Genomic DNA, 13,197 nt, shown 5'->3' on the forward strand with positions numbered 1-13,197 from the left:
ATATATATATCTTCAGTGCCTGTACACCCCTGCTGCTGTTTCATATAATTAAAGAGATACCAATGCCAACGGTGCTAACCATAGTCTATGTTCTGTTGGAATACTGCAACTCTACCTCTGCTTTACCCTCCTGTTACCACTCTGACTCATACAGGCTAGTAATAAATCTTGGTGTAGGGGATGTTTCTGTGCCTCATTTGACACATACTAGACAGCAGCTGGGAGCATATATCACAATGTGATCCAGACATGCCTTTCCTCTTATTCTCAAAGTATGATATTGTGCCTTATGGCAGGATTCAAACACCTCAGGCACTTAGTGCAACATTTAGATACATCTCCCACTACAGCACTAGTACTAAACAGCTGGTTAATTTAATTAATGAAAGACCCTTGTCTTGCAATAGTCCATCAATATGGTGAATGACGAACAGAAACTTGGATAAATTCAAATATATCTCTGAGTTCTATATGGGAGATAACCATGTACCTAGTGCAGAAAATGGCTAACTGCTATAACTACCTGTATCACTCCAGAAAACATTTCCCATATTCATTTCTAATCCATTAATGTGTGGATGTGTTTACTCAGAAATTAGTAGACTGACACACAGACATTATGGCAGACAGACTAGCAGACAGCTATGATAAATGATAGCTGTGAAGTTTTAAAAATTACAAGTACAAACAAAATTTATATAAGTTTGTATGATATGAGAGTGACCTATTTCATGAGTTCCTGTTCATAATTATACCTATTAATTTTGCTTAGTCTGCATACTATTTTTGAATAATTTCTAGATTTTTTAATCCCAGTTTTATGACATCTTTGTAGAGGTATATATGTATATATGTATACACACACACACACACACACACACACACACACACACACACACACACACACACACATACACAGTGTTAATGATGTAGAAGTCTCAGGGCAGTTGGGGAAGTACTGATGGGTGTGTCACTGTAATATATAGGATTTATATAAATTCAAATATAACGTGCATATCGGCCTGGCATCTAGAAGTATGCCAATTAAACATTTGTTAATTCTGCATTTGTACATCTGGATGTTCCTGTTTGAATTAATCAAAGATTGCTTGTCCCTAAAGGAATCTACATGCATTTATTTGCAAATACTGTTTACTTTTTAGTATCAGTAAGTTTGGGTATATCTTCCTTATGAAAACATTTTAATTGCTTGAGTTCCATGCAACGTGTTACTACTGTAATCTAGTGATGCTGACTGGGGAAAGTACAGCAAAAGTATTCCAACTAAATCTTAGTTACATGTCAAGATGCAAGTTTTCTGAGATTTCTTTGTACTTTATATACAATGATAACCAGCTTTTTCAGGCATTCATCATTTCTGGCTTCTTTCTTGACATTTTAATGATTTTTAGATATGGATTGAAAGACATTGTTCCAAGATCATCAAAGCAATTCTTGACAAATGGCTAAGAATGCGTTTTCTTTTTTTGAATTATTTTATGATCTGCCGTACTGGAGGTGTTGCTGGACTGCATTAAAGACGTGATCTTGGCAGGCATATGTGAACTTTAAAGTAACAGCATTTGTGAGAAATTAAGCATTTTAAAGGACATTATTTGGCAAAATGTTATGATTGTCTGTTAGATTTTTCATTTCCTATCATTGTTGAAAAAGATGTGGGACTTTGAATAAAATTGCTTGCATCTCCTTTCAATGCCATGCATGCTATTAAGGCATTAGATATCTTATGATCGTCCTGTGCAGTTTTCAGTATGCAGCGATTAAGATTCAGCCATGCAAATTCAAAAGCAAGCTGCTGGTTGAGAGAGATTCAAAATTTAAGTAAGTAATGTTGCAAAGTTAGCATTAAAAATTATTTTTAAAATGCTTAAAATTTTCAAAGCTAGTACAAAAAATCTTAGGATGCGTGAGATACATTTTGGTTAGAATATTGTAGGGGAACTATTTACATTTAAGACAAAACTGTGTCTCTGTCAGGTATGTTTTTGGAGACAGCCCTTTTCACATGTCAGGAAACTTTTTTTCTGTGGATAGGGAAAAACTGGAAGAGAAGAACTGAGAGATGGCTTCATCTACAACATCAACTGATTTCATTTTCTTTTTTGTATTTTTATATGTTTTCATTAAGCTAAATATGTTCACTTTTAATTTAGTTTCTTACCATTTTATAACTCACAGCTGCTATAATTTAAACACAGCACTATGATTGTTTACCTCAGCTTTTGCCTTATTCTACCCAGAGTTATTGAAGTCCAAAGAGACCATAACCTGTCTACCTGAGATCCATTCCATGAACTGCTTCAATCTGCCCGCAGACTCTTTATCTCTAGTAACTAGACTTTCTTCCAACCCCTCTAATACCCAAGTACTTCCACTTAAAACATATATGTCTCACATCCTCTCAATCTCATATCTCTGTGTATCCTTGGTACCACAACATCTCTACAGATTCATTTCCATCCTTTTCACCTTCCATCTCCCAACATAGAATCGGAGTATCTTAACAATACAACTACCACTTCTTCATAGGAGCACATATTCAACATTCCTTACATTTGCCTGTACAGAAAAATTAATCTTATTACTTATTCCACAACTGCTAATCCCCCAACATACAATACAAATATAAACAAAAAGAAATACTCTTCCTACTCCCCTGTATCTCATCAGCACTTGACAGTATTTGGGAACATTTACACAAACCTCTGACCACATTCTCAAGTCCATAGTCTACACAATGCTACTAATATCCCTTACACTTTCAAGCAAGCTAGCCTAGTTACATCATCCAGTCTTAGCCCGTGTAATATCAATCTTCAATGCATTTACAAAAAAACACCAGAACTGCATGCATGGATTGAGCAGCACTCTCCAAACATAGTAATAATAACTGAAACCAGATTAAGACAGGAAATCAGAGATGAAGAAATCTTTCCCTCCTGGCTATAACATACTGTGGACTGATAGAAATAATAAAAAGGATTAGGGAGTTGATATACTCTACTTATGCACAACTGACCTCTCCTTCCTCCCCACTTGCCCTCTCGCAATACAAAGATATGAAGTACTAGTCTCCTCAGTCAAGCTTAATAACCACAAAAAGCTATGCTTAATTATAGTTTACATCTCTCCTAGCAATAACATTTCAACTGCTGAAGAAATTTTCAATTGGACCAGAACAAATATTAAACAAAAAAAAAACTCTAATCCTTGGTGGCTTCAATATAGATTGACATAATTTAAGTGAGACACCCAACAATGCCATAAATTTATCTGGTCTCACCCATCCCAGTTTTTCTCCTACACTACTCAATAAAGCTTTCTATACACACTGAACTATGGACTGGATACTTAACTAATGTTCCAGATAAAGTTTTAGCTAGTGGCAACCTCTCTGACTCCCTTAGTGACATTCGCCCACTTATATCATCAGAAGTAGTGCCAACATAAAAAAAAAAAACTATAAATAAGTACATAATTTCTTATGCTATAGCAAAGATACATTCATCGCTACTGTTTAACTCCTAAATTGGATACCTTTATACTTCCTCCTCCCGGAAGGGGCTTTTTCAGTCTTCAGTTCAAGTTTTCTTAACTTCCTCAATACACATGCTCACTCCATGTGAAAGGAATCAACACTAAATGAGCCCCGTAGCTAGACAAAGAAGCAAAACAACTTATGAATCAGAGGGACAAAGCATAGAGATCTTGAACAAAAAAAAGCCCCCAAATTGCAAAATTATAGACTCCTCAAGAACAGTGCTAAATTCAAAATGAAAATTGACTAAAAAAAAAAACTACTTGAAAAATCTCCAAAACACAAATAAATAAACCCCAAAGCTATTTCGGTCTACTGTTAATAACCTCCTGCATCCTGGTTGATCCACTCAACCTAACCATAGTACTTCACCACATACCCCAATTATAGCCTGTCAGTTGAACTCTTACTTCATTCAGACTGTTGTCTTCCTTAAGCATGGAACCTACTGTATACAGATACTGCTTCTTCCTAAACATACCCAATTTTACCTTTACACCTTTCCCCACCTCTGTCATCAAAAAGTTATTTCCAAGTTAAAATCTACCCTAGCTCCAGGCAACTTACCTGCTGTATGTATACATATAACTTGCAGCTAATGCCCTGACTTATCCTATATCTATTCTCATAAACCATTCAATAAATAGAAATTATGTAGACATACAATGGAAAAAATCTTATATCACTTCTCTTCCCAAAGGAGGAAACTCCACTGAACATTCTAACTTTAAGCCTATCGCCATCCTGTCACTTCTATCCAAAACATCTGGGAAGTGTATTCAAGTTCAGCCCCTCAAATACAACACTAATAATCATCTTTTATCATCCTCTCAATGCAACTTTCACCTCCACCACAGTATTACTAAAGCTCTTATAAAATTCACCACCTCATTAAAGCAAAACAGAAGTGAGGGTAAGCTTGTCCCTACTGTTTTCTTAGAGCTTTCAAAAGCATTAAGTACTGTCTGTCTCCCATATTATCCTCCTGTGAAGTCACTGTCATCTGTTGTATCATGGTTAACCAGGTCACAACTCATTCAAAACCCTCAAAAAATTCAAACTAGTCACATTGACCCTTAAGCAATATACTCCTGACAAAACTGCAATCACAATTACCTCCTCAAACAACACAACACTAAAACTGAGTTTATCTCACATACCAAGTTGTTGGGGGTTACAGTCAATGAAAACCTAACATTTATTCATGTGATTAAGATTGTCAAAAAAAACTACCAAAAACTGGTAGCCATATATGGAGCTGCCCCCTACTTTACTACCGCTACTAGAAAAGATGTTGCATCAATATGCCCTTTCCCATCCCCGTTCTCTGCCACCCCATCCTGATTAACTTGCATGTAGTCCAGACCAACGTGCACCCATGAGATTGCAAAATTCATGACTAACAAACCTGATAAAACTCATCATTGACTGTCACTCAAACAACTTTCCTGACTAGAGCTTCCACACTACTTAGCCCTATCCTAACTTGTATCATACACTCTCATCTACAGTCTGACTCACTGTCCTAGCCCAGCTAACCTTCTCCAACTATACTCCCCAAGTAGGACTCTTCGTTCTACTCTTAAGTTACTTCCTTTAACAAAGAAAGCTGATAACCATGTTGCCGACATCCTTTACTCCTCTCATGTAGCTAAGCTATAGAACTCCTTAACATATGGAATTGAAATGCAACAAAAATAATCCTTTCAAGGACCAGCTCAGAGAACACCTAAAAATGACTAATGTCACAGCCACCTCTACCTCCCATACAACTTTTTTCCCCTCTTGTTCACTCCCTGTGTAACCATAGCTTGCCCAATAGGCATTTACCTTCCTCATCATCTGCACCCCTCTGATGTCTATGACTCCTTAACTGCTAACTACATGATCTAATGTGAGTCTCAACTGCCTTTTTATTTGTAGACATTCTTGTCACCTGCTACTTAGAAAACTGTCATTATTGGGACTTTTCCTAATAGCTGTTTCTTGTGCTCGTCAAGTGATTAATGTTTTCCTAACTATGTATCTTACTGTTTCAACATATCTTGAATCTTTACTTTGTCAGAGTTTTTGACTAATGAAACAGAATTACTACAACACTGTTTGTTGAATCAATATATATCTGCACTTTCAATTTGACAATGTAAATCCTTTATCTGTCACTATTAATGTTTGCGTGCTCTCTCTCTCTTATATATATATATATATATATATATATATATATATATATATATATATATGTGTGTGTGTGTGTGTGTGTGTGTGTGTGTGTGTGCGTGTATGTATAGGTTCATAGGTAGGTACTAGGCTATCAGCCCAAGGGCCTATGTAAGCCTAGCCAAGAAGGTTCCCTGGCTTACACCACCCAAGAAAGTTATTTTCCTGTGCCACTGTCGAGCAGAGACACAGAAGTGATCCCCGGGGTGTATTTCCTATTTCCCATCTATTCATCAAGATTTTTCTTGAAGAGTGCTAATGAAGAACTTTGCTTGACATAGATGGGTAGCCTGTTCCAGAGTATGGGAAGTCTCTGGGACAGGAATCTATCCCTCCAGCATGTCCTGTTTATTGTGGTGACAAGGTTTAGGTCCCTAGAGCGTGTAGCTTGGAGGGATTGGGATTTTTTTAGGTGTAGCATGTCCAACAGCTCTGGGTTTGACATAGCTTTATATGTTAGGCAGAGATCACCTTGGAGTAGGCGATATGCTATGGAGTAAAGCTGGAGTTTCTTTGCAATATGTGCCTTTTTCAAGCCTTCCTCCCTGGACCTCTGCTGAAAAGGGATAACGTTTACTTACCCACCTGGCTCATGCAACTAAACAAATGCCAATAAATAAATAAATACATAAATGTTTTAGATTTTCTATTACATTTTTATATTCATTCTGTAAAAATATTTGTTAAAGATATTAGACATTTGGGACTGTTACAGTATTAATATATTTGGAATAAAATATTATTGTTATTCAAGAAGTAGAAAATATATGAACTTCCTCAAGCTGGTTTTGTTACACACTAAACATCAAGAAAGAGTTATCAAAGGACGACTGTATTATAGTTCAAATCATTTTCACTTATTAAATTGGTCATGGTGAAAAAGTGGGTAGAGAGGATTGTTTTAAAAATTCAAAAAGTTTGTTAATCAGTATTTTGTTCAGCTGTCAAGAAGAGGATTTTACTATACGTTAGGTGTTATATTACCTTAAGCCTTTTAAGCGGTCATTTGTGATTGTAATGTTTAAATGCTGTTGAAATGCTTTATTATACAAGTTCATGAAGAAGATTATGATAGTGAGTTGAACTACAGAGATATATTTTATGTTTTCTGTTATATCTGTTGTATACACTTTGTTAGACATTATTGTATATATAAATGCCATTTTAAGTGTTGCAATATTGACTTAGAATTGTTATACTGGTACAATACTGAATTAGAATTGTTATATTGGTTTGGTTTTTTACTATCATATGGCATTTTACTGGTATGATTTTTTTATTATTTTTAAAAATACCTGTCTTGCAGTGTTTTAACAGTCAATTCCTATATCTGTAGTATCGGTTTAGTTTGTTAAGGAACCTTTGTTACACTCATATGCTGAAATGCACTGCTCCTCAATGAAAACATAATTTAATGTGTTAACAACCCCTCCCATCTCATGTGGCAATTCACAGTACTGTGAAATGGATTTGGTATAATAAAGAACTTTTGCCCCACTCTCACCCATTGTTAATCTAGTTATTTCCCCACTGAATTAAATGTTTGATATTTAATTATTTCTCTGCAAGTGGTGATATCTTCAGCTGTTTTATTAAAAAAGATCACTGATTTGGTGATGTTTTTATTTGACTATAATAACTCTGAACTTGAACTTGAAAGAAATTGCTATGGGTAGCATATGTTGTAAACGCTGCCCAGAGAAAATAATACTTAACCTTCTGTGAGAAGTTTTGCACATAACAAATTGCCTTTGCTGCTCACAACATGCATTTTCAAAATCAGCAATCTTGTCTGAATTGATGGGAACTCACATAAGTCATTTGTATCTAAAAAAATGACTTTAGTGTTTATGCTTCCAACAAAATTAAAACCATTCAGTTTCAAGCTGATGCAATTGTGCAATAACTATAGAGATGATGACCTTATTCTAATGCAGCCAGTCCTTTGTCTTATACATGAACATGACATATATTAATAATAGCATTCTTATTGTTGTTCAGATAACTTACTACTTTTGAATAAGAGTCAGTATCTAAAGGAAGAAAAAGCAAGAAAAAGAAAATATGTTTTCACTAAATTTAAGATTGTTCTTAAATCCTGTAGCAGTTTTGTTTAATTATTGTCCTGTATTGTTGTGAAACTGCTTTGGGTGGTTGTGACTCATTCCTGTGTAAGAAATCAGTGGTCCCCTTGGTGGTGATAAGAATCCTTTCATTTGTTGTTCTCATGATTCCATGCACCACTGCACCTGCCAGAAGTACTACTATAATCCAAAATGATGTTTCCAACATGTTATTGATGTTACTACAGTCTCTTTCCTCCTCATAATGCATAGATGTGCCATTGACTTGTTCAGCTTCTATTGTTATTTCTTACTTTCCTTTAGGCATATTGCTTCAGAGTAAGTTTTTAGTCTAGGACTGGCTCTGTGGCATTAAGAAATGAATTCTTGAGTGCAATTCAGATGACCTGAGGTAAATTAGTGGCTCAGTTACTGGAGTAGTCAGACAGTGGCAGGATTGAGTGGTCTATGTCAGCTCTCCAGTCCTGGGGGAAGGATTAAGGAGGGGTACATACTCAGGTCTGCATCTACAGTTGATCCCTGGAAGAGAATGGTGACCTATAGGGTTTATTGGCCACAAGGGAAATCAGGTTTTGGCTGAGGTGTATGCAGAGGCATGAATAATATGCTGTGAACCCACTGCATACCAAGCCCTTTGGACAGTAGGGATGAGCACGATGAAAGGGGATAATTAGGATTTCAGGAAAAATCCTGTCTTTTCAGCAGTATGATGCTACCCCAGGACACCTTTGTCTCCTTAGTGGCCATGAACATGGTTGATGCTAGTTGGGGGGAGAAAAGTGGAGTTCAGTTGGCCAAGTGATCAAAGAAGAGGCATTGGGAGTAGATGATCAGCTGTGAGAAATCAAAAACTACCATAAAAAATATATATATTTTTGTTTAGGGTAGGTAGTCATTGGTATGTTATTTAACCCCAAATTAATTAAAAGATAGAGAATTATTATTTAAATCATACTTTTTTACAGCTGACTGATCTTGGCACTGTTTCACTTTTATGGATGGTGTGGTGCCATTCTTAGCATCCTTGGATGCAGCCTATTAATGGAACTGAATGAAGTTTATTTTACTGGTTGCCATTATAACTCTACTATTACATCTATGTCTTTTAAAATACACTAAGCTGTTGTCACTATCTGAAACCTATTTTTATACTGGTCTCATCCTGTTTGTTTTACAAATACATTGGTTACCATTAGCTTAAAACCCATTTTACACTGGATTTATATTTCATTCTGCTGTGCATATCTCCTCGGGCATGATAGCAGTATTCTCAGCTTTGAGGATACTCAAGACCTTTCTTTTATACCACTGGACTCATATGGCTTTTTCTTCAATGTGGCCTTATTTGAGCACACTATAAGTTAACCTAAGATCATTTACTGCTACGTAGATGAACTTGCCTTCATTGTAGCAGCATCTTCTTCTTTGGTTCCTTTCTCCTGCAGTTTTTTTTCTAATTACTACTGACATGTGGCCATTTCAGCTGCTTAATGATCCTCCAGTGTTACCTGTGAATTCATTCCATAATGAGGAATTTTGTCACTTGTAACTTTATTGTAAAAGGTGCTGCTAAGTTGAAAAAGGTGGTTCATGCTATTTGCCTACTTTAAGAGGCTATATTCAGGCTGAGCTTGGCATTTAACTGTTAGACTGAGTGATTTTTTTTGTTTTGACTTGGGAGCTTAATTGGAGTCTTTTCTTCTGCGGTTTCCTACATGGTTCTCCTGATATCTGGTTTGCTTCTTGCACAGAACTGATTTCTGTTTGGATATTCTTATCTTATATTATAGGTTTCTTGGCCTTCGTTTCTAATTTCTACATTTATGGTAGCTTAGACTCTGATTAACATGTTAAAATCCTATCACTGATCTGGGCTATTTTAAGCCTGATAACCGCTAGCTAAGTTATCTTTCTGGTGTGTAGATGTGGATTTTGCATCTGTTTCATCTTTATTTATAGTTTGTAGTAAATGTTTGTTTTTTAATTACTGTTAGCTAGTTTGTCTTATTTGAACTTTGTGGTTCAGTTCGTATTTGTCACTCAGCATTCTGGATTTTCATCTATTTGCAGCACCATGGGATTCTATACTTATACACAGTATCGGCTTCTTGCCCCTTGACCTTTTGTATTGCCATGCCTTTCTTGGCAACTTTGTCTGCCAGCAAGAGGATGGGTATTAGCTGGCTGTGCCAGGTTGGAATTCATCATAAATGGCACAATTGGAGTATATGGACAACGTACAGTGATATGTGGTTTCTGCTGGTTGAAAAACAAAAATGATCTAAATCTTCACAACACATGCCTAACCCATGTAACCATGGATTTCTTTCTCTGTCAGAGACAGATACATGGGATCTGTTTTCTTATAATGCTGACCAGAATGCAGTACTCAAATGCTAGGTTTGTCAGGAACAAGACTGTTACTGTATCAGACTTGCTCTGTGATGCTGGTGTTTATCACTAAAGCCTGTCTTGACACCAGCTGTGTCACTATCTTTGAGGCAACAGTGAGCCCAGGATTTTTCTATTGTATAGACTCCCAGGATGGGTTAGTCTATTGTGGTTATGTTTTTTTGTTGATCAGAAATCGAGATGAAGAAGGTTATGGCTTGATGCTGCCAGTTTCTCTGGCTATGTTACAAGAACAGGAGCAAAGTACAGTTGCGTAAGTCCTACTTACCTGTAACACTAGGTGTTTGAATTCCTCACTACCTCAGTTGCATTTTGGGTTATCTGCCAAGGTAACCCAGTACTGGCCAGCTCATACTCTCCTCTCTCCCGCCCTCTCTCTCTTCCTGTGACAGCTGATTGGCTGAGCATATCCTAAGAGGTATGCCTACAACTCTCACAGAAAGTGAGTGTTCAGACTTTTTCACTTTCACAAAGAAGAAGAAGAAAGTATCTGAAGCCAGAATCATCTAGCAAGAGTAAATTTGAAGACAGTCATAATACCATATAAAAACTAATCAACAATGACTAAATCAAAGATGTCAAAACCCACCACAACTATGTACAATCTGTTGGATGGCAGATTAGTGCTGCCACTGAGGCAGTGAGGAATTCAAATATCTACTATTACAGGTAAGTAGGACTTACTCAGTTGTACTATGTTCATCATTCCCACTGCCTCGGTGGCATTTTGGGTAGATTCCCAAAGCTTATCCTACCTGTGAGGTGAAGGGATAAGGATCCATTAGCTCTTGGAGATGGTCCTAACAAAACCTGTCCTGAACCTTGAAAAGGAATCCAGTTTCTAGTGCTTTGTGAATGTATGAGCAAAGGACCAGGTTGCTGCCTGTAGAATGCTTCTAGTGTCCACCCCTTTCCATTTTGTCATTGAAGAAGACAAGACCCTAGTCGAATGAGCCTTAACCTTACCTGGAAGAGATTTACCATGGTGGAAATAACAGAAAACAATAGATAGCGAAGGACAACCATTGTGCAATAGTTGGCTTAGAGACAGGTTGACCTTTCTTACTCCACATATAGAAGACAAACAACTGTTGAGCATTCCTAAAGGGCTTTGTTATGTTAAGGTAACACCTGAGCTGTCTGTGCACATCCAAGATATGTAGAATCTTTTTTCCCTTGTTTTATTTGTTCAGAATAGAAGATTGGAAGATTTATGCCTTGATTCAAGGTAAATTCAGAAACAACTTTAGGCAAGAATGATGAATTAGTGCATAACATGACCCTGTCCTTGTGAAAAATCAGATAGGGTTGGCCTACCATGAGATCTTGCAGTTCAGACTTGCCTTACAGATGTCAGTGCAAAGAACAAAACATTCTCCAAGTAATGAATCATAAATCAGCCTGTGAGGTAGGTTCAAAAGAAGGTGAGGCCAATATTTCAAGGTCAAAGTTTAGATCTGTTGGAGAAGGTTGCTTTCAAGGGAATTTCACATGCAATATTCCTTTCATAAGCTGCTTGACCACAGAAAGAGATGAAATCAGGAGATCCATGAGAAGACAGGCTGAGACGGCATGCAGATGCACATTGATAGAAGCACATGACAAACCATCTCTAAGTTGCACTCACAATTATTTTAAAACCAGAGAGTTAAAAACCCTTTTGGGACCTCTGCTATTGGCTAGGCACCACCTAGAAAACCTCTTCCAATTGTAAACATAATATTTTCTAGTTGCAGATTTTCTTCTCCCCTTAAATATCTGCTGCATATCCTCATGGAACAAGTGCCTAAAAGGTGGCAAAATAAAATCATCCAGGCTGTCAGTTGCAATTGCCTTACATTTGAATGCACCATTCGCCCCTGATGCTGTGTGAGAAGATGCAGTCTGTGAGGAAGTTTGTGATAATTGCCCTTTTCAAATTTCAGTCAACTTTGCCAGGACCAAAAGAGGGTTACCACAACAATATTCAGTAATTCCTGTTTAATCTTTAGAAGAACCTTGGAAATCATTGGAAAGGGTGGAAATGCATATATAGGAAAATTCCTGACCATGGGAGTGATTGACCATCTGTCCTCCAAGCATGGCTGTAAGGATGCCTTGAACATAATTTTTTTCAGTTGTCTATTTTGAAAGGAAATGAACAGATCTACTTGTGGTGTTCCCCACATTTGGATCAAGTCCTGGAAGACCTCTTCATGGAGCTTCCATTGATAAGGGTCTGTCCAGGATATGCTTAGTCTGTCTGCCACTGTGGTTTGCTCTGACAGAATGTATGAGGTATTGAGAGTGAGAGAATGCTGCAGATCCAGCTCCCAGGCCATCACTGCTGACCAGCAAAGAGCATATGACCTTGTATCCCCATTGCTTGCTCAGGTACCACATCACAGTAGTGTAATGCGTGACCACTAGAAAAGGACACAGAGTCCATAACTGGTGAATAACTTTTAAGGCATGAATCACCACCAACATCTCTTTTACATTTATGTACTTTGGCATATCCTGAGGACCCCACAAGTCTTGCAGTTGAACTTCTATGGACACTGCTCCCAGTGCAAAATTGGAAGAGTCCATCTGGAAAGAATGGACTGGGGTTTGAAGACAGAATGGGAGTCCTGGATTTAGAGACAGTTGATCCCTCCATCATTGCAGTTCCTGTTTAATAAATCCCAGTACTGGTACCTGAAAACCCAAGGGATGAAGATGTTGGGTCCAACAATTCTTTAAGTACCACTAAACTTTTCTCATGTGCAGCCTGGCTAGTGGTATCATGAGCATCATTGATAGGTTCATAGATTAGTACTAGGCTAACTGCCCTTGTGGGCCATTTTAGGCCTAGCCAATTAACCCATGTGTGAATCAAACCCCACACCTTGTGTCCGTAAGGTAATTATCTTAACCATTCTGCCAACCTCCCTCCAATGCCAT

This window comes from Protopterus annectens, chromosome 3.part1 (genome assembly GCF_019279795.1).
Source record: "Protopterus annectens isolate FY-2018-M chromosome 3.part1, PAN1.0, whole genome shotgun sequence".
In the NCBI taxonomy this organism is placed as follows: Eukaryota; Metazoa; Chordata; order Ceratodontiformes; family Protopteridae; genus Protopterus; species Protopterus annectens.